A 20,503-nucleotide genomic window follows, 5' to 3' on the forward strand; every position below is an offset into this window, starting at 1 on the left:
TTCACACTGACTGTGAGTTATAACAGCGATGGTCAGTCAGCGACAGTGCTGGCTTGGAGACCCCGGGGTACAGGAGATCGAGGGTACGACCACCACAGACTGGGAGACCGGAGGGTACAGGCAGAAGAACAGAGGATGTAAACAGAGAAACCGAGGGGACCAGCTTGAAAGCCACCTCCAGTTTAAATTCCATGCAGAATATTTTGGAGGATCAAGAACCAAGATCAGCCGTCCGGCAGTGCTTGCGCAGTACCAAGCAGAAGCAGAAAAAGCATTGTTGTTGTGGTGTTGTCATGACAACGTTTTAAAATCTCTCAGTTTACCCCGTCCACACTACAACATGAAACAATCGTTTTCAAATTTACACACTCTGGAGAATGTTTTCGAAAATCTGTTTTTGGGGGATGAAAACACCGTTTGTTTGGTGGAAAGGTCAAAATGAAGAGAAAAAGCTTTGTTTTCAAAATTATCCGGCGTAGTGTGGACGTAGCCTGAGCTCTGTTGCAGCAAGAGATTACCAGGTGCACGATTCAAAAATGTGGTCAATGCTTCCTTGGTAAAGGAACCTGTGGGAGGCCCAGCCCCATGACCACTCTGAATGGAGAGGAATGTCTGGGTGACATTGAAAACTATGAATTCATGCATTCAGAGTATACAATATCAGGTTATCCAGTGAGACAGCACATCAGCTTCCAAAAAACCAATTGGGTGCCACAATTAAGCGTGCCATGTCTCACCTGTCATGGATTCTTCTTGTTCCATATTGGCTTCGTGCACATAGAACTGGAGTGGAAGCAGATTATTCCTTATCCTGGAGCTGTTGAAGATGATATGTCTGCAGTGAATGGAAAAGTGTATTTGAAAGCTTGTGTGCAGGCATTATGGTGTGCCTTTTGTCACTGGCGAAATACAGTGCCTATAAAAAGTATATGTGTGTATATAATGTTGCAGTAAATCTCTTGGGTGTTAATTTCTCAAGTCAAGGTAATTAAAATATTAGTCGTTTGCTGAATTGTGATTCACAATGTAAATTTTTTCTTGAAGCCACCAAGTTTTATTGTGTAGGAGGGAAAGAACCACATGACTAAGAAGCAACCCAGGGTCTTCTCATCTGCTGTATGGCCGAAATAGTCCCAGCAAAGAATCTGTGCTAGTTTAGTCACATAAAGCAGAAAGGAAACTACAATTTCAAAACATGTTCAAAGTGATTTTGAGTCCCCTCTTGATTTCCTCTGCTCCAAGAAAAACAAGCCCAGCATTTATAGTCTCTTCTTGTAAATGAAGCATTTCAACATCCTGGTGAATCTCCTCTTCACCCTCTCCAGAATAACAGAACTCTACACATTACTCCAACTGTAACCTGATTAATGTTTTATAACACAACATGCAATGTGACATCCCTGCTCTTGTATTCTGTGCCCTGGCTCATGAAGATTGGCATTGCTATTTGCTGCTTTTATCATCCCAGCTATCTGTTCGAACATCTTCAATGTTTGAACTTCTACATCAAGATCCCTGTGTTCCCTCAGTATGCTCTAGGGTCCTGTATTGATCGTGCATGTGCTAGCTTAATTCGACCTCTCAAAATTAATCAGTAGCACTTATCAGGATTAAATTCCGTCCCAGTTTATCAGATTATCAATAGCTTTCTGTAGCCTCAGACGATCCATATTGGACCATTAATTTCAAAACTAACCAACAATATGGGAAATCTGCCAGTCCAGCATCATTAAAGTTATGAGAGGGTGCTGGGTTATTAGACTTTCACTCTGTTATTTAGTTTTTAATTGTTAATATGTAGGTATTTTTGTCACAACTTAATTAACCATTGTTTCACTGTTTGAAGTAGCTTCTAAAGTTAAATTCCAGCTGAGCATGTTAGAAATGTTTCAAGATTTCTGGTACGTGTTCTAAATGTGGTTACACTTGCAACTTAACAGAATATGAGCTTGCACTTCGGCTACTTCACAATTTGAGTTGGTTTGGAAGTGTGGCAATAATTAAATTAAATTGACAGATAATACATTTAAGTTTCCTGGATAAGGATCCACTGAACAATACTGAGCTAAATCTTTCATGGTTGTTGGAATCTTGGTGATGGCAACTGGCTTCCACAGTGTTTCTTGGCCTTGTTATAAGTAATAAAATCAGTAGACTAATGCCCTTTTAAATGAACTTTAAACCTGCTTGCTTACATGTGGCTTTCTCTTTTGTTTTCCTAAAGCTAATGTTAGGGATGGGCCTTCGTGAACACTAGTTACCCCTATGATGGTCATGTATGAAACTAACTTGTCAAGTATTAGGTTGCAGAAGTGTGTTGCATAATCCTACACTCAGCTGCTGTGAAGTGCTCACTGGGATGGACACAGGCTAATGATATGGAGCACTCCCACCCGCTTCCATCCCAGCTGATAATGTCTAAACTAGCATAAAATTGGGAAACATTTTTAATGTAGAAAAACTTCAACATTATCTCACAACCGCTAAGCTTTAAAGCTTTGCAGTTATTTAATGGTAAAATGTTTGTGAATTTATGGCACATTTTCATCTTTCACAGTGTGCTTTTTTAAAATGATTTGTGGCTTGGCTTTGCGAATGGAGATTTAGGAAGGGGGCTGCCCACATCTGCTGTAGGCTCGCTGGTGGTTGATAAGTCTAATACGGGACAGGCAGGCCCGGCCACAGCAGCTAAGATGTGGGTGTGTCCTTCGGCCTGCGCAATGGTATTTTAGGTGGAGTGCAGTATGCGCGGTATTGGCCCCGTCCTTTACACCCGGGGTTCATCTGCCATAGCCTAGCAAGCTGGGACGGTGACAGCGAGGTCCTGAGGTTGTAGGAGTTACGTCGGAGTGTCCTTCTCCTAGGTGGATGGCCTGACAAGGCTAACACGTCCCACCTGCCCGGGTTTGGATTCAGGGTTGTCCTTCTCTTAGGCTGGCTGCCAACCAAGGCTAACGAACCCAGCCTACCCATCTAGCTATACCGCCGGACACTGGGTTGCGCCATGGCGTAGCAAGCTCGGTGGAAACGGGGGGCACCGACGAGAAGGTGTTGCTACGGACGCAGTAATGTAGGAGAGGCCATTTGCAGTGGCCTCTTGCCTAGCGGGCCAGACAGTGACCATGCGGCAATCACTACACCGGGAAAGGAGAGGCGATGATTGCATGTACACTTTCCCTGGGTGAGTGGGACGTCAGGCCCAGACCTCACCCGCACCCCTTTTAAATGATAGTTACAATAAAAATATCAAAGATCATGGATTAGTCAAACTGAGCTCTGAATATTTTGTCAAAATCTTTTATAGATACATATTATTGCAAAGAAAATGAAATGAGTCTTGTGCATTGTCTTGAGCCATTAGCAGAGTCTGAGGAAGAAAATCGGAATAGGAGGTAGATTCCAGGCAATGGATGCATTCAGGCATGACTTTCCTGTGTATGGCCATCATCACCACACTGTCAGTAATCGAACTGATGAGCATCTGAGACCAATTTGAGAGGGCCCCAAGACCAGATATAATTCCAGCAAAATGTGAAGCAATACTTTGTGACAGCTGGTCCAGCTGTTCATTCCTGTTACAGTCACATCTTATTACCTGGAAATATAGTTTGGAGTAGTCGTGGCATTGGTCAGAGTGGAATATATGGCTAATGTGAAGCAGGAATTGGAAATGTGGGAGCCAAACTTCTCCATATATTGTGTGTGTGTGTGGCCTGTACCCATGCATCTGGTATGGTAGTGAACCAATCAATTTTCTATTTTGTCTTGAGATTTGCAAATTGTTTGTACAGACTTGATGTCCAAATGTTCGAAGAAAATTGGGAGTGGGAGAAAATGTATCCAACATTGCCCTCATTGTGATGGCTGTCATTTAGTGTCTGGCTTCACCAAGCTTTCTGTACACCTTGGGTGTCTCTGTGTGCTGAAGTTCTGTTTGTACCTTGTGATGTGAGGAATGGGTCTGGCCATACTGCTGTGGAAAATTCCTTTGCTTGTAGAACATTCTGAATGGAGGAGGGTGTTTGACTATTAGTACATCAGAGAGTAGTCTGCACAGCATGTCCTCAGTGCTGAAGAAAAAAGAAATATTAGATCCTGTTATATGGCTCACTAGCTTCTTGAAAGATCCCTCTGGTTTGCCGTATATTTGCTGGCCTTTCAGAGAAAGCGCTGTCCATAGCCTATGATGCTGACCGACACATTCCAAAGTGCAGGACTGCTTGCTGAGGGCTGTACTGAAGCTTGTTTCACCTGCCACAAAGACTCCATCAGGCAATGTCACAGTAAAGTTTTTTGGATTGGGACAAGAAAGGTGGCATGAGAGCTAAATTCTGAAGGAAGGCCGTTTTTTAAAAAAACTTCGAATACAAGAAGGATGAGACTGCACCGGCGCATGACATAGACAGGACAGCGCGAAGTGTTTAAAAAGGAGACCACCCTATACAGTGGGCAGCGGAGTGTAGGGCTTTGGCTCAACAGGCTTAACAGGAAGAGGCGAGAGCGAGACACCAACTTTTTTTTCCCCTTGGCGAATCGGCCCGGACAGACAGAGGAACAGCAGAGCTCACACAACTAACGGTACGAGCTAACAGTTTATAAAGGTTCATGTGTTTGGCGAGGTAAGTAGGTGCATAGACTTAATTTTCCTTATTTCATTCCTGTAGAATTAGGTAGCATACCTGCAGGGTTAGTGCTTTGTTCAGGGTGTCAGATGTGGGAATCCTGGGAGACCTCCAGCCTCCCTGATGGCCACATCTGTGCCAGGTGCACCAAGATGCAGCTCCTCAGAGACCGTGTTAGGGATCTGGAGCTGTAGCTTGATGACCTACTGCGTATTATGGAAAGTGAAGAGGGGATAGACAGGAGCTACAGGGAGGTAGTCATCCCTAGGCTACAGGGATCAGAAAACTGGGTGACTGTCAAGAGAGGGAAGGAAAATGCCTGGATAGTGGAGAGCACCCCTGTGGCTGCCCCCCTTAGCAACAAGTATCTCGTTTTGGATGCTGTTGAGGGGGACGACCTGACGGGGGACGCCCATGGTGACCGGGTCTCTGGCACTGAGCCTGGTGCTGTTGTGCAGGAGGGAAGGAGGGAGAAGAGGAATGTAGTAGTCATAGGGGATTCCATAGTCAGGGGAACAGACAGGAGATTCTGTGAGCCTGACAGAGATACCCACATGGTGTGTTGCCTCCCAGGTGCCAGGGTACGGATGTCTTGGATCGGGTCCAGAATATTCTGAAGGGGGAGGTTGAACAGCCAGCTGTCTTGGTACATGTTGGTACCAATGACATAGATAGGAAAAGGGAGGAGGTCCCGAAGAGAGATTTCCGGGAGTAGGAAGGAAGCTGAGAAGGAGGACCTCCAGGGTAGTAATCTCAGGATTGTACCTGTGCCACGTGCTAGTGAGGGCAAGAATAGTAGGATCAGGTAGATAAATGCATGGCTGAGAGACTGGTGCAGGGGGCAGGGCTTCAGATTCTTGGATCATTGGGAACTCTTCTGTGGGAAGTATGACCTGTTTAAACTGATTTGGCAGGGGGATGGGAACCGGAATGATAGAGCAGAGGAGGGGGAAAACAGAAATAAATCTAAGATAGTGAGCAGTAAAGATGTCAGGAAGGACAGGCATGTGATGGGGCAAATTTGTAGCCATTGGGATGAGTTGCAGTGCAAACAAAGCAAAAAGTACCAAATACCGGACTTAAGGTGTTATACTTAAATGCACGCAGCATAAGGAATAAGGTGGATGATCTTGTCGTACAGCTACAGATTGGTAGTTATGATATTGTGGCCATCACTGAGACGTGGCTAACGGATGCATGTCTCTGGGAGCTGAATGTCCAAGGATACACAGTGTATCGGAAGGATAGGCAGGTTGGCAGAGGGGGAGGCATGGCTTTATTGGTAAGAAAAGATATTAACTCATTAGATAGAGGTGACATAGGATCGGAAGGTGCAGAATCTTTGAGTTCAGCTAAGAAATCGCAGGGGTAAAAGGACCCTGATGGCAGTTATGTACAGGCCTCCAAACAGCTGCAGTGATGTGCACTACAAATTACAACAGGAAATAGAAAAGGCTTGTCAGAAGGGCAGTGTTATGATTGTGGGGGATTTTAACATGCGAGTGGATTGGGAAAATCAGGTCGGCACTGGATCTCGAGAGAGAATTTGTAGAATATCTGCAAGATGGCTTTTTAGAACAGCTTGTTGTTGAGCCCACTAGGGGATCGGCTGTACTGGATTGGGTATTGTGTAATGAACCAGAGGTGATTAGAGAGATTGAGGTGAAGGAACCTTAGGAGGCAGTGATCATAACATGATTGAGTTCACTGTGAAATTTGAGAAAGAGAAGCCGAAATCTGATTAATCGGTATTTCAGTGGAGCAAAGGAAATTACAGTGGCATCAGAGAGGAACTGGCCAAAGTTGACTGGAAAGGGACACTAGTGGGAAGGACGGCAGAGCAGCAGTGGCTGGAGTTTATGCTAGAAGTGAGGAAGGTGCAAGACAGATATATTCCAAAACAGAAGAAAGTTTCGAATGGAAAAAGGATGCAACCGTGGCTGACAAGAGAAGTCAAAGCCAAAGTTAAAGCAAAGGAGAGGGCATACAAGAAAGCAAAAATGAGTGGGAGGACAGAGGATTGGGAAGTTTTTAAAAGCTTGCAAAAGGAAACTAACAAGGTCATTAAAAGGGAAAAGATGAACTATGAAAGGAAGCTAGCAAATAATATCAAAGAGGATACTAAAAGCTTTCTCAAGTATATAAAGAGTAAAAGACAGGTGAGAGTAGATATAGGACCGATAGAAAGTGATGCTGGAGAAATTGTAATGGGAGATAAGGAGATGGCAGAGGAACTGAACAAGTATTTTGCATCAGTCTTCACTGAGGAAGACATCAGCAGAATACCGGACACTCAAGGGTGGCGGGGAAGAGAAGTGTGCACAGTCACAATTACGACAGAGAAAGTACTCAGGAAGCTGAATAGTCTAAAGGTAGATAAATCTCCCGGACCAGATGGAATGCACCCGCGTGTTCTGAAGGAAGTAGCTGTGGAGATTGCGGAGGCATTAGCAATGATCTTTCAAAAGTCGATAGATTCTGGCATGGTTCCGGAAGACTGGAAGATTGCAAATGTCACTCCGCTATTTAAGAAGGGGGCAAGGAAGCAAAAAGGAAATTATAGACCTGTTAGCTTGACATCGGTGGTTGGGAAGTTGTTGGAGTCGACTGGCAAGGATGAGGTTACAGAGTACCTGAAGGCATATGACAAGATAGGCAGAACTCAGCAACCTTAAAGGAAAATCCTGCCTGACAAACCTATTGCAATTTTTTGAGGAAATTATGAGTAGGCTAGACAAGGGAGATGCAGTGGATGTGTATTTGGATTTTCAGAAGGGCTTTGACAAGGTGCCGCACATGAGGCTGCTAAACAAGATAAGAGCCCATGGAATTATGGGAAAGTTACATACGTGGATAGAGCGTTGCCTGATTGGCAGGAAACAGAGAATGGGAATAAAGGGATCCTATTCTGGTTGGCTACCGGTTACCATTGGTGTTCCACAGCGGTCTGTGTTGGGGCCGCTTCTTTTTATGTTGTATATCAACGATTTGGATTATGCAGTAGATGGTTTTGTGGCTAAGTTTGCTGATGATACAGAGATAGGTGGAGGGGCCGGTAATGCTGAAGAAACAGAGTCTGCAGAGAGACTTGGATAGATTGGGAGATTGGGCAGAGAAGTGGCAAATGACAATACAATGTTGGAAAGTGTATGGTGATGCACTTTGTTAGAAGAAATAAACAGGCAGACTATTATTTAAATAGGGAGAGAATTCAAAGTTCTGAGATGCAATGGGACTTGGTAAACTCTTAAGGTTAACCTCCAGGTTGAGTCAGTGGTGAAGAAGGCGAATGCAATTTTGGCATTCATTTTGAGAGGAATAGAGTATAGGAACAGGGATGTGATGTTGAGGATCTATAAGGCACTGGTAAGACCTCACTTGGAGTACTGTGTGCAGTTTTGGGCTCCTTATTTAAGAAAGGATGTACTGATGTTGGAGAGGGTACAGAGAAGATTCACTAGAATTATTCTGGGAATGAGAGGGTTAACATATGAGGCCCGCTTAACCGCTGTTGGACTGTACTCCTTGGAGTTTAGAAGAATGAGGGGGGACCTCATAGAAACATTTGAAATGTTGAAAGGCATGGACAGAGTGGATATGGCAAAGTTGTTTCCCATGATGGGGGAGTCTAGTACGAGAGGGCATGACTTAAAGATTGAAGGGCGCCCATTCAGAACAGAGATGAGAAGAAATTTTTTTAGCCAGAGGGTGGTGAATCTGTGGAATTTGTTGTCACAGACGGCAGTGGAGGTCAAGTCATTGGGTGTATTTAAGGCAGAGATCCGAGTAGCCAGGGCAATGGGCTGAATGGCCGACTTCTCCTTTGTCTAATGTCTTATGGTCTAAAGGGCCTCCTACCATTATGCATTGAGGAGCTGCATGTATATGGTATCTTGGAATTGAGGAAAACATTTTTTTAAAAATCATTTTTATCATCATTATAAATGGTTAGCATTCTTTTTCTGAAAATGGCATATTTTGTACAATTACAAACTTTATGAATAAATTAACATTTTTGAAATAAAAAGCAAAAAGGAAGTGCAGTGCTCTGGAACATGTCTGTTTGCAACAATCAACCACAGAGCAATGGCTGCACCACAGGTTGCACAATCGCCTCCAGCCTTCTCTGACATTTCATGTTATGACTAATTTAAATTCAGTTTTGCTTGGGAAAAAATGAAACAAAAATCTCTTTTGATCTTGATGCAGCAGTTGTGACTGTCTGACCCTCATCTGAGGGAGAATTAAGATTTCAATACCCTCATTGAGAAAACACACTTATTTCATCCGTAAGTAGGTTCAGCTTTAATTTTTAGGTCTGCATATATACCTCTCCCCAGCATGATCGCCTTGATTTCAATGAAAGAAACACTTCTCTGCATCTAGCTTCATCACATCCATCCATTACGTTCAGTAAGATTATCTGTTAATCATTTAAACTTGGGGTGGAGGGGAGAGCTGTTTTGGAGGGCTGTGAAAATGTAGTGAGAGTCTATTCAAACTGCCTTGAATCCTCAGCAACACACACAAAATGCTGGAGGAACTCAGCAGGTCCAGCAGCATCTATGGAATTTAATAAACAGTTGGTGTTTCGGGCTGAGACCCTTCAGGAATGGAAAGGAAGAGGGAAGGCACCAGAATAAAAAGGTTGGTGGGGGGAAAGGAGGACCATCTAGAAGGAGATAGGTGAAGCCAGGTGGGTGGAAAAGCTAAAGAGCTGGAGAAGAAAGGCTCTGATCGGAGAGGAGAGTGAGTCATGAGAGAAAGGGAAGAAGGTGGAGCACCGCGGCAGATGACGAGAAGAGATAAGAGGGCAGAGTGGGGAATAGAAGAAGAGGGAAGGAGTTAAAATTGATGTTCATGCCATCAGGTTGGAGATTAGCTAGCCGGAATATGAGGTATCTCTCCCTGAGAGTGGTTTCATCATGGAGGAGGCCATGGACTGACATATTGGAATGGGGATAGGTATGGGTGGCCACCAGTAAATTACACTTTTGGTGAATGGAGTGGAGGTGCTTGACAAAGCGGTCCCCTAATTTATGTTGCACACAAAATGCTGGAGGAACTCACCAGGCCAGGCAGCATGTATGGCAAAGAGTAAACAGTTGACATTTTGGACAGAGACCCTTCATCAGGACTAATTTATGTTGGGTCTCATCAATGTAGAGGAAGCAGCATCCGGAGCACCAGGTACAACAGATGACTGCAACAGATTCACAGGTGAAGTGTTGCTTCACCTGGAAGGATTGTTTGAGGCCCTGAATGGAGGCAAGGGAGAAGGTGAATGGGTAGGTGTAGCATTTCTGTTGCTTTATGGATATGTGCTTGGAGGGAGATTAGTGGAGAGGGACAAATGGATAAGGTAATCAGAGAGAGCAATGTCTGCAGAAAGTATTGGTGGGGGGGGGAGAATAGGTGAAGATGAGTTTGGAGGTAGGATCCCAATGAAAATGGTGGAAGCAGAGAATGATGTGCTGGAGAGGTAGGCGAGGCCAAGAGGAATTCTATCCCTGTAAGGTGGGGTGAGCATGGATGCACGGGAAATGGAGAAGATGCAAGTGAATGTCGCATCAAGGAAGGGAAACCCTTTTCTTTGGAAGGAGGAAGACATCTTTCCTCGAAAGCCTCATCCTAGGAACAGATAGAGCAGAGACAAAGGAACTGAGAAAAGGGAATTGGATTTTTACAGGAGACGAGTGGGAAAAGGTATAGTCAAGATTGGTGTGGGAGTTCGTAGGGTAATGTTTGTAGACAATTTGTCTCTAGAGATGAAAAAGGAGGAGAGAGGTGTCAGAAATGGACCAAGTGAATTGAAGGGAGGAAGTTGGAGGCAAAGTTGATGAAATAGACAAGGACTGCATGGATGCATGAGGCAGCCCAATGCATGTTATTGTAGTGCAGGAAGATTTGGGAAGCATTACCATGAAAGGCTTGGCACATGTAGCCAACGAAAAGGCAGGCATATCTGTGGCCCTTATGGGTGCCCATGCTTACCTCTCAAGTTTGCCCTCTAATATTTTTTGGTGAACCTTCCTGAACTGATTCCACTGACTAAAATATCTCTTGAGTTATGAATTCAATATTCCAGTACAAGTTTTGCCTCATCCATTCTATAGATGTGGCACAATTTCTTAATTTAGAATTTTAGTCAATTGAGATGAAGGGCAATCTTTAACAAGAATCATGCACAGATGTAATGTGATATTTGAGCCTTTTTGTGTATTCAGTGGGATGTTGCAGAAATGGGAGCATGATCTTGCAAGTTTTAACTTTTTCTGTTGGAACTGTTATTTATGACATTGTTCTCACTTTTGCCCCTTTTATCCAAGCCAAATTGCTGTTTTAGAGTTTCTGAAGCTTTTAAAGCTAAGCTAATTACCAAGATCGCTGACATAATTGGTGTTTGTGGAGAAAGAGACAGAACTCTGCAAACTCCATGAAAAACTGAATCTGACTTGATGTTGGTCATCAGCCAGATTGTACTTTTCTCAGAGCCATAGTCTAAATTAATGACTTGGATAAAGCTACAGAGAGTATTATGGTCAGATTTATTCCTTACAAGTAGTTTAGAGTATACATGGAATGTGAAAGAAATGTAGCTGCATTAAGTAAATGGGTATAAAATAGAAGGAATAATTGTGAGGTTATCACATTGGGCCCTGAGGGTGGTGAATAACAACCCCTCACTCAATGTCAGACTACAGGAGGAGGAAACTGGAGTTCGAGCCACTTCTCGTCGGGGAATCATATGTGGAAAGGGTCAGTAACTTTAAATTCTTTGGTGTTATCATTTCATAAGCTCTGTCTTGGGTCCAGCATGTGCCATTACAAAGAAGGCATGTCATCCAAAAATTTGACAAACTTCTATAGATATGTGGTGGAGAGTATACTGGCTGGTTTGGGAAAACCTGTGCTCTTCAACAGAAATGCAGTGGATATAACCTGGTCCATCACAGGTAAAGCCTTTTCCACCATTGAGCACATCTGCAAGGAGTGTTGTCACAGAAAAGCAGCTCCATCCAGTACATCCTCTCTTACTGAAGGAGGTACAAGAGCCTTGGGTAGAACACCACCAGATTCAGGAACAGTTATTACCCCTCTAACATCAGACTCCTCAATCAGAGTGGACAACTTCACATACCCCAACACCGAACTGATTCCATAACCTATGGACTTGCTTCCAAGGTCTCTACAACCCATGTTCTCAATAGTTATTATTTATTATTATTATTTTTCTTTGTATTTTGCAGAATGGCTGTTTGTCCAGTTTTTCATTGATTCTATTGTTTCTTTGTATTTACCGTGAATGCCCGCAAGAAAATGAATCTCAGGGTAGTACATGGTGACAGTGGTGCTAGAAAGTTTGTGAACCCTGTAGAATTTTCTCAAGTTTGTATAAATATGATCTAAAATGTGATCAGACCTTCACTTAAGTCCTAAAACTACAAATGTTTGTCGATAAATAGAACCTAATTAAATAAATAACACAAAAAACATTATACTTGTTCATTTATTTATTAAGAAAAATGATCCAATATTACATGTTTGTTGTGCTCCCTTTGTACAACAATAACGTCAATCAAATGTTTCCAGTAACTTGATCAGTCCAATATATCGGCTTGGAGGAATTTTAGGCCATTCTTCCTTAGAAAACTGCTTCATCTCTGGGATGTTGGTGGGCTTCCTTGGGTAAACTGCTTGCTGCAGGTCATTCCACAACACTTCTATGGGATTAAGATCAGGACTTTGACTCGGCCATTCCAAAACACAAATTTTCTTCTTTTAAACCATTCTGTTGTTGATTTATTCTTTTGTCTTTCGAACATTGTCTTATTGCATTATCCAACTTCTATTAAGCTTCAGGTGATGGACTGCTACCCTGACATTCTCCAGTAAAATGTCCTGATACAATTTTGAATTCATTGTTCCCTCAACGATTGCAAGCTGTCCATGCCCTGAGGTAGCAAAGCAGCCCCAAACCATGATGAAGTGCCCTTTTTCCTCCAAGCATAATGGTGTGTAATTCTGCCAAAAAGTTCAACTTTTATAATAGTGGATGCATTAGTGATAATTTTTCAAAACTCTTTAGATTCTGGACTAGTTCCTGAGGATTGGAGGGTGGCTAATGTAACCCCACTTTTTAAGAAAGGAGGGAGAGAGAAACCAGGGAATTATAGACCGGTTAGCCTAACATCGGTGGTGGGGAAACTGCTAAAGTCAGTTATCAAAGATGTGATAACAGCACATTTGAAAAGCGGTGAAATCATCGGACAAAGTCAGCATGGATTTGTGAAAGGAAAATCATGTCTAACGAATCTCATAGAATTTTTTGAGGATGTAACTAGTAGAGTGGATAGGGGAGAACCAGTGGATGTGGTATATTTGGATTTTCAAAAGGCTTTTGACAAGGTCCTACACAGGAGATTAGTGTGCAAACTTAAAGCACACGGTATTGGGGGTAAGGTATTGATGTGCATAGAGAATTGGTTGGCAGACAGGAAGCAAAGAGTGGGAATAAACGGGACCTTTTCAGAATGGCAGGCAGTGACTAGTGGGGTACCGCAAGGCTCAGTGCTGGGACCCCAGTTGTTTACAATATATATTAATGACTTGGATGAGGGAATTAAATGCAGCATCTCCAAGTTTGCGGATGACACGAAGCTGGGTGGCAGTGTTAGCTGTGAGGAGGATGCTAAGAGGATGCAGGGTGACTTGGATAGGTTAGGTGAGTGGGCAAATTCATGACAGATGCAATTTAATGTGGATAAATGTGAAGTTATCCACTTTGGTGGCAAAAACAGGAAAACAGATTATTATCTGAATGGTGGCCGATTAGGAAAAGGGGAGGTGCAACGAGACCTGGGTGTCATTATACACCAGTCATTGAAAGTGGGCATGCAGGTACAGCAGGCGGTGAAAAAGGCGAATGGTATGCTGGCATTTATAACAAGAGGATTCGAGTACAGGAGCAGGGAGGTACTACTGCAGTTGTACAAGGCCTTGGTGAGACCACACCAGGAGTAATGTGTGCAGTTTTGGTCCCCGAATCTGAGGAAAGACATCCTTGCCATAGAGGGAGTACAAAGAAGGTTCACCAGATTGATTCCTGGGATGGCAGGACTTTCATATGATGAAAGACTGGATGAACTAGGCTTGTACTCGTTGGAATTTAGAAGATTGAGGGGGGATCTGATTGAAACGTATAAAATCCTAAAGGGATTGGACAGGCTAGATGCAGGAAGACTGTTCCCTATGTTGGGGAAGTCCAGAACGAGGGGTCACGGTTTGAGGATAAAGGGGAAGCCTTTTAGGACCGAGATTAAGAAAAACTTCTTCACACAGAGAGTGGTGAATCTGTGGAATTCTCTGCCACAGGAAACAGTTGAGGCCAGTTCATTGGCTATATTTAAGAGGGAGTTAGATATGGCCCTTGTGGCTAAAGGGATCAGGGGGTATGGAGGGAAGGCTGGTACAGGGTTCTGAGTTGGATGATCAGCCATGATCATACTGAATGGCGGTGCAGGCTCGATGGACCGAATGCCTACTCCTGCACCGATTTTCTATGTTTATCTCATCTATCTTCAGACTATTGTGACGGGATCCTGAATTATCCCTTATGAACTGTGCTTTTAAAAAAGTGGGAGGGGGGAGGGAGGGGCAGGCAGGCGAAGACTGCTCACAGTTTGTTTACACTCTTGCAAGGACACTGCCAGCTTCTGAGTTCCTACTGAGAGAGAAGGGAGGAGCTACTTGATGGACAGCTGGTGTTCAATACAACAGTATTTAAATCAGCGTAATTGTTTGTTTCACATGACACGCAGACGCACTAAGGTGTGGTGAAGTTACCACTATCCTGTTCAGGTGCCCATGAGTGTGGGACTGAGGATTGATTACGAGGTATTGATCTGTGATTGTTAGTGCGTGAAAGAACGACCCTGTGGAGTCTACTAGTGTGTCTAACCTTTGCCTGGGATGGTAGACTAGCACTTGAAGACGGCGCTCTTAAGTTGGTCAAGTTTGGCTAACTTGGAAGTTTCGGAGGACAACGGGAAGAATCGATGGCATCGGCTTACTTGAACAACCACAACACCTCTCTCTCTCCATCACTACTCAACTCAATACCACGAACTGAACTGAACTTTATCTGTCACCGTAAGACTGTATCCATTTATTCCCAAGGCTTAAAAAAGCTTGGTTTTTATATTTCCACACTTACATATAATCATTGCTAACCTGTTTGATTTATCTGAATTTATATTACTGTATTGGTAGTTACTAATAAATAGTGTTAGTTAACAGCAATACCAGACTCCAAGGTGCTTTCTATTTCTGCTGGTTTTTTAACCCGTCATGGAAGTGTTATGGAACATCCAGGTGGTCTTTTGCAAACTTGAGACATGCAGCGATGTTTTTTTAAGGCAGTGGTTTTTTAGAAATGCTTTTGTGGCCTTTTTAAGCTTCATGCTTCTCTGCAATTCTTCTAAGGTCCCCTGAAAGCTTTGATTGAGTCATGGTCTACGTAAACAGACCTTTCTTGAGAAGAACAGGCTCTGTCAGTAACATGACAAATCTCATCTCATTGATTAGAACGCCTGACTTTAAATAGCTTTCATAGAAGGCATTACCCCAGAAGTTCATATACTTTTTCCAATAAATACATGTAATATTGGATCACTTTTCTCAATAAATGATGTTTATTGTGTTATTTATTTAATTGGGTTCTATTTATCTAGTTTTAGGTCTTACTAGTTTGAGAGAAGGGTAGTGCAGTCTGATGTGACCAGAATGAACATTAAATTTTCCTTAATGCTATCGGTATCGCTTTGCTTTGGAAATTGAAGAAGAAAATCTCAGTTTATTAAAGAAGAACAACGTGTAGCAAGGCAAATATAGCTCCTCCTCGTTTAACGAAGGACACTTTTGATGGCATCATTTCTGGTTGATCTGCCACGAATGTGCCTGTCGTTGTCCTTTTATCCGCCATCTCTTCATCTCTTCTGCTGTTCGTTCTTTGTCTCTGATCCTGGAGACGTGCATTTCTCAGCTCCTTTGTCTCTTCATCTCTCCTCCTTCTCTGCCAGTTGTTGTCATTTTTGAGACGTGCGTGCCTCTCCTCCTCTGTCTTTTCTTCTCTCATCTTTTTTATCCTGACTCTTTAATCCTTGAGTCGTGCGGCCCTGGCCTCATCCGATTCTTGTTCTTTCCCTCTCCTTGCTGCTTCCTGATGATGTTTGGCGTCATAATATCCCCCTTCTCTTTCCACGCGGCATAATTAGGCCGACCATATTTTCTTTACCCGAATGCTGGGATAGTAACACCGCAGCCTCCAGGATGCTGATTATTCCTGATGATGTGGTTGGCGCTCTCCTAAATGGACGTGATGTAGTCAACGCTGTCCTTTGACTGCAGCGAAGGGTTTGATGGGTGTCTCGAAGTACGTCATTACGATAAGATTTAATTATCTCTTATTGATGGGTTTCAGTTTGATCTGTCCCAATCCTGCACATGCTGATGGTGATCAGCAGAAAGTGACCGCTCGAAATAGAGCTGCCCTACCCTTTTGCTCAGGTTGGTGTTGCTGCTGTGAGCATCGTGAGTCGCTTCTGAGACTGGCCGTGCGCATGCGTCATGGTCTGGTGTCGCGGTTTCCATCATGGCTGACATCGACTCTCGGGTGAAAGTGGGTTTGTTGATTTTGGAGAGTGAGAAATTTTATACGAATATATAACCCTGAACTTTGCCTGCATTCTGTAAGTTAGCGCATTTTAAGTCGATTTAGCCAAAAATAGTGCCGCTGTAATGCACCGTTTGTGCTAATTGAGGCCACAAACAGACAAATAGAGCATGACAGTTTTAGTAGTATATAGATATGATGATCTGATCATATTTTAGATCATATTTATGCAGAAATAGAGAAAATTTGACTTTCTCAGACCACTGTATATGTACTTTGATAAATTTACTTAGAACTTTTGAACTTTGGGACAAGGAATGAACAAACAATTTATTGCTTAAATGGGGTGAGACTACAGAATGTTGTAGAAAGAAAGAATTGGAACAAAAGGCGCAGCATTGAAATGAGGCACCTGTATCTCTATTTCCCACACATCTGCCCCCATCTCTTCTACCTCCAACATGATAGGGATATGGTTCTTCTTTATTCTCACCTACTACACAAAAAACCTCCATATTTAACACAACATTCTCCAGTTTTCGCCATCTCCAGTGGAATCCCACCATCAATCTCATATTCCCCTCTCCCCTCCTCTTTCTCCAGGTATATCTCTCTCTGGACTCGCTTGTTTGCTTATCCCTCCCCACTGATTCTCCTCCAGGCACATATCCCTGTAATCATGGCTAATAGATGGTTACATCTGCCCCTGCCATCTCTCTCACCACCATGCAGGCCCAAAACAATCCTACCAGATGAGGTAGCACTTCACATATGAATCCATTGGGCTAAGTTATTGTATCTGATGCTCCCGGTGCAGCCATCTCTACATCGGTGAGATTCAACTTCATTGAGCACCTTTGCTCTGTCCATCAAAAAAGTGAGGACCTTCTGGAGGTTACCTTTGTAATTCCACTTCCCATTCCTATACTGGCATGTGTGTCCATAGCCACCTCTGTTGCCACATTGAAGTCAAGCACAGTCTTGGTAGTCTCCAACCTCATGGCATCAACTCTGATTCTTTTAACTTGCCTTATTCACTCCCACACCCCCCCCCCTTTTGCTTTCCCTTATCCCTTTGGCTCTTGGATCAACAAATTCGTGAATGACATGAAGTTTGAGGCTATAATGGACAGGAAGGAAGACCATCAAAACTTGCAGCAGGATCTGGACCAGCTGGAAATATGGTTTGAAAAATGGCAGATGGAATTTAAAACAGACAAGTGTGAGGCTTTCACTTTGTGAGTACAAACCAGTATCAGACTTGTACAGTGAATGGTAGGACACTGACAATGCAGTAGAACAGAGGGATCAGGGAATACAGATCCATAATTCCTTGAAAGTGGCGTCACAGGAAGATGGGGCTTGTAAAGAAAGCTTTTAGTACATTGGCCTTTATAAATTAAAGTATTGAGTGCAGGAGTTCTGCTATTATGTTGTTGTATGCGTTGGTGAGGCCAAATTTGAATTATTGTGTGTAGTTCTGGTCACCTACCTACAGGAAAAATATCAATAAGGTTGAAAGAGTACAGAAAATCTACCAAGATTTTGCTGGTACTTGAGGGCTTGATTGGTAGGGAAAGGTTGAATAAATTATGACTTTATGTCCTGGAGCTGAGAAGAAAGAGGGAAGATTTGCTAGTTTTCTAGTATTTTGTGTGTGTTGCTGAGGGAAGATTTGATAGAGGTCTAAAAAGATTGAGGGATATAGAGAGGATAAATGTGAGCAGGCTATTTCCAATCTTCCCCAATAGAGGAGGAAATTTTGATTGGGGGAATCTTCCCTCCCTCTCCCTTCTATTCCTCATTCTGTCCTCTTACCTTTTCTCACCTGCCTATCATCTCTGCCCCTCCCTTTCTCCTATGTCCACTCTCATATCTGATTCCATTCTTTCCAGCCCTCTTCCTTTGCTACTCACCTGGCTTTACTTATTACCTTCTAGCTGTCCTTCCACTCTCTGCCCCCTTTTATTTTAGTGCCCCCCCCTTTACTTTCTAATCCTGAAGAAGGATCTCGGCCTGAACCATCGACTATTTATTCATTTCTGTAGATGTTGCCTGAGTTGCTGAGATCCTCCAGCATTTTGTATGTCTTGTCCAGATGTTCAAGGGCTGAGTAAAGAACCAAACATCTGCTGTTGACCTGTTGTGATGGGAGGCAAATTAGAGTGGATCCATGTTACTCCTCAGGCAGGAGTTGATGTACAAAGCGCTTTATCACAGTGGATGTAATGTTAACCAGATTAGTGTGAGGGTTTGCATTTTGGTAAGTCAAACAGTGTAGCACTTTGACAGTGAATAGAAGAGTCCTGGGGAGTGTGTGGAACGGATGGACTGAGGATTACAAGTACTTAGTTTTATGGAGTGGTGTTAAATTAGACAGAGCGGTAAAGTAAGCATTTGCCTCACACAATGTCAGTGGAAAAAGCCTGCTTACATTTACCCTATCTATACTCCACATAATTTTGTATACCTCTATCAAATCCCCTCTCAATCTTCTATGCTGCAGGGAATGAAGTCGTAATCTATTCAACCTTTCCCTACAACTCAGGTGCTTGAGTCCTGGCAACATCCTTGTAAATTTTCTCTGCACTCTTTCAATCTTAATGTCATCTTTCCCGTGTGTAGGTGACAATATCTTCACACAATATTTCACATTAGGCCTCACAACTTCAACATAACATCTCAACTTTTGCCCTCAATACTTTGATTTATGAAGGCCAATGTGCCAAATGTTTCTTTATGACCTTATCAATGAGTGATGCCACTTGCGAGGAATTATGGATCTGTATTCCAAGGTCCCTCTGTATGGCACTATTCAGTGCCCTATGCTCACCGTGCAAGTCCCACCTTTCTTGGTCCTCCCAAAGTAGAACTCCTCACTAATGTCTGCATTTATCAGCCCATTTTTCCAGCTGGTCCATATCCCTCTGCAAACTTTGGTAGTCTTCCTCACTGTCCACTACACCCCCAATCTTAGTGTTTTCCATAAATTTGCTGATCCTATTTTGCACTGAAACATTCATTATTAATATGTGGAATGTTACCAGTTCATTTATGATCCTTGAATAGATTGGGCAAAGCTGCATAAAGGAACTCTGGTAAGATATTTAATCATTGAAAGCAGATTCAGAATTTTTGCACATGTGGAAAACCTCAAAGTTGCTGACAGTTTTAATAAATAATGTTGTCACATGTGATTACAACTTTGCATCCACCAATACACTGAGTATTAACAAAATGTTAAATCTTACAGAATCCATGAAAAACACAACAGTATGTGCTCACTGAATAATTCCTTTAATAAAAACAGCCAGTTCTAAAATCTGCAGACAAATCATCGCAAACTCTGTTATCAACACCGCATCAGAGACCAGAAAAGGAAATGTGATTGTGTTTGATCGTAAATTATACTTAACATGCCAATGGGGTAGAGGGTGACAGCCTTTTGTGCGCAGTTTAAATAAGTTTGTATGCTAGTTGCAAAAGATATGTATGTGCGCACACAGTTTAGAGCCGACAGGGATAGCACGATAAAGCAACACTGACTCTGATAGATGGGTTATGTGCGTCTACTTGTGTCTCCCCAATCAGATCCTTTACTCCCAGTTGAAGGAAGGTCAGCAAGCCCCCTGGTGGGCGAAGGAAACACTTCAAAGATAACAGCAAGGTCAGTCTGAAGCAATTCAACATCACATTTAAAAACTGGGAAGACATTGCACTCAATAGATACACCTGGAGGAAATCTGTTCAAGAGGGAGCTGTGCTACATGAGAATTACCTCAGCTGTGTGGCAGAGAACAAGCAGCAGCTGCAAAAGGAGAGACTGAAAACCAGAAGACCCATCCACTGACCACAGCCACCACTTACTCTTGTCCACACTGCACCAGAATATGTAGAGCCACCTGAGGACCTACCAAAAGACAATCCCTTAGGCGAACTTCATATTCAACTCATGATCGCACTACTGCTACTCCAATTGCTGCTGCTGCCACACACTAATGTCAGAGACAATAATCTCGATTCTGATTCTGTTTCATGCACATCCAAAATGATAATTTCAACTTGTATTGGTCTAGATTTCACTATTTCACGTTGGTCGCTGTTGTCCTTTCTGCTCTAATTACCCTCAGCCAAAATACACCCCAGCTACTACTTCGTATGTACAGTGTTACTGAAAACTTTTGCTTTAGTGTTTCTATCTGTGGAT

The 20,503-nt window shown here is 43.0% G+C and overlaps 1 protein-coding gene across 8 annotated transcripts in view; it reads left to right on the forward strand.

Moving 5' to 3' along the window:
• Positions 1-20,503, forward strand: part of numb (NUMB endocytic adaptor protein) — a 285,368-nt gene that overhangs the window by 9,393 nt on the left and 255,472 nt on the right. The window contains exon 2 of one of the 8 annotated variants that reach the window (XM_063054289.1): positions 19,888-19,963. The exons of the other annotated variants lie outside the window; for them this stretch is intronic. The gene's annotated coding sequence lies outside the window, so the exon portion shown is untranslated. The remainder of the gene's footprint in view (positions 1-19,887; positions 19,964-20,503) is intronic. 8 annotated transcript variants of the gene reach the window in all.

Source organism: Mobula hypostoma, chromosome 1, assembly GCF_963921235.1.
Source record: "Mobula hypostoma chromosome 1, sMobHyp1.1, whole genome shotgun sequence".
In the NCBI taxonomy this organism is placed as follows: domain Eukaryota; kingdom Metazoa; phylum Chordata; class Chondrichthyes; order Myliobatiformes; family Myliobatidae; genus Mobula; species Mobula hypostoma.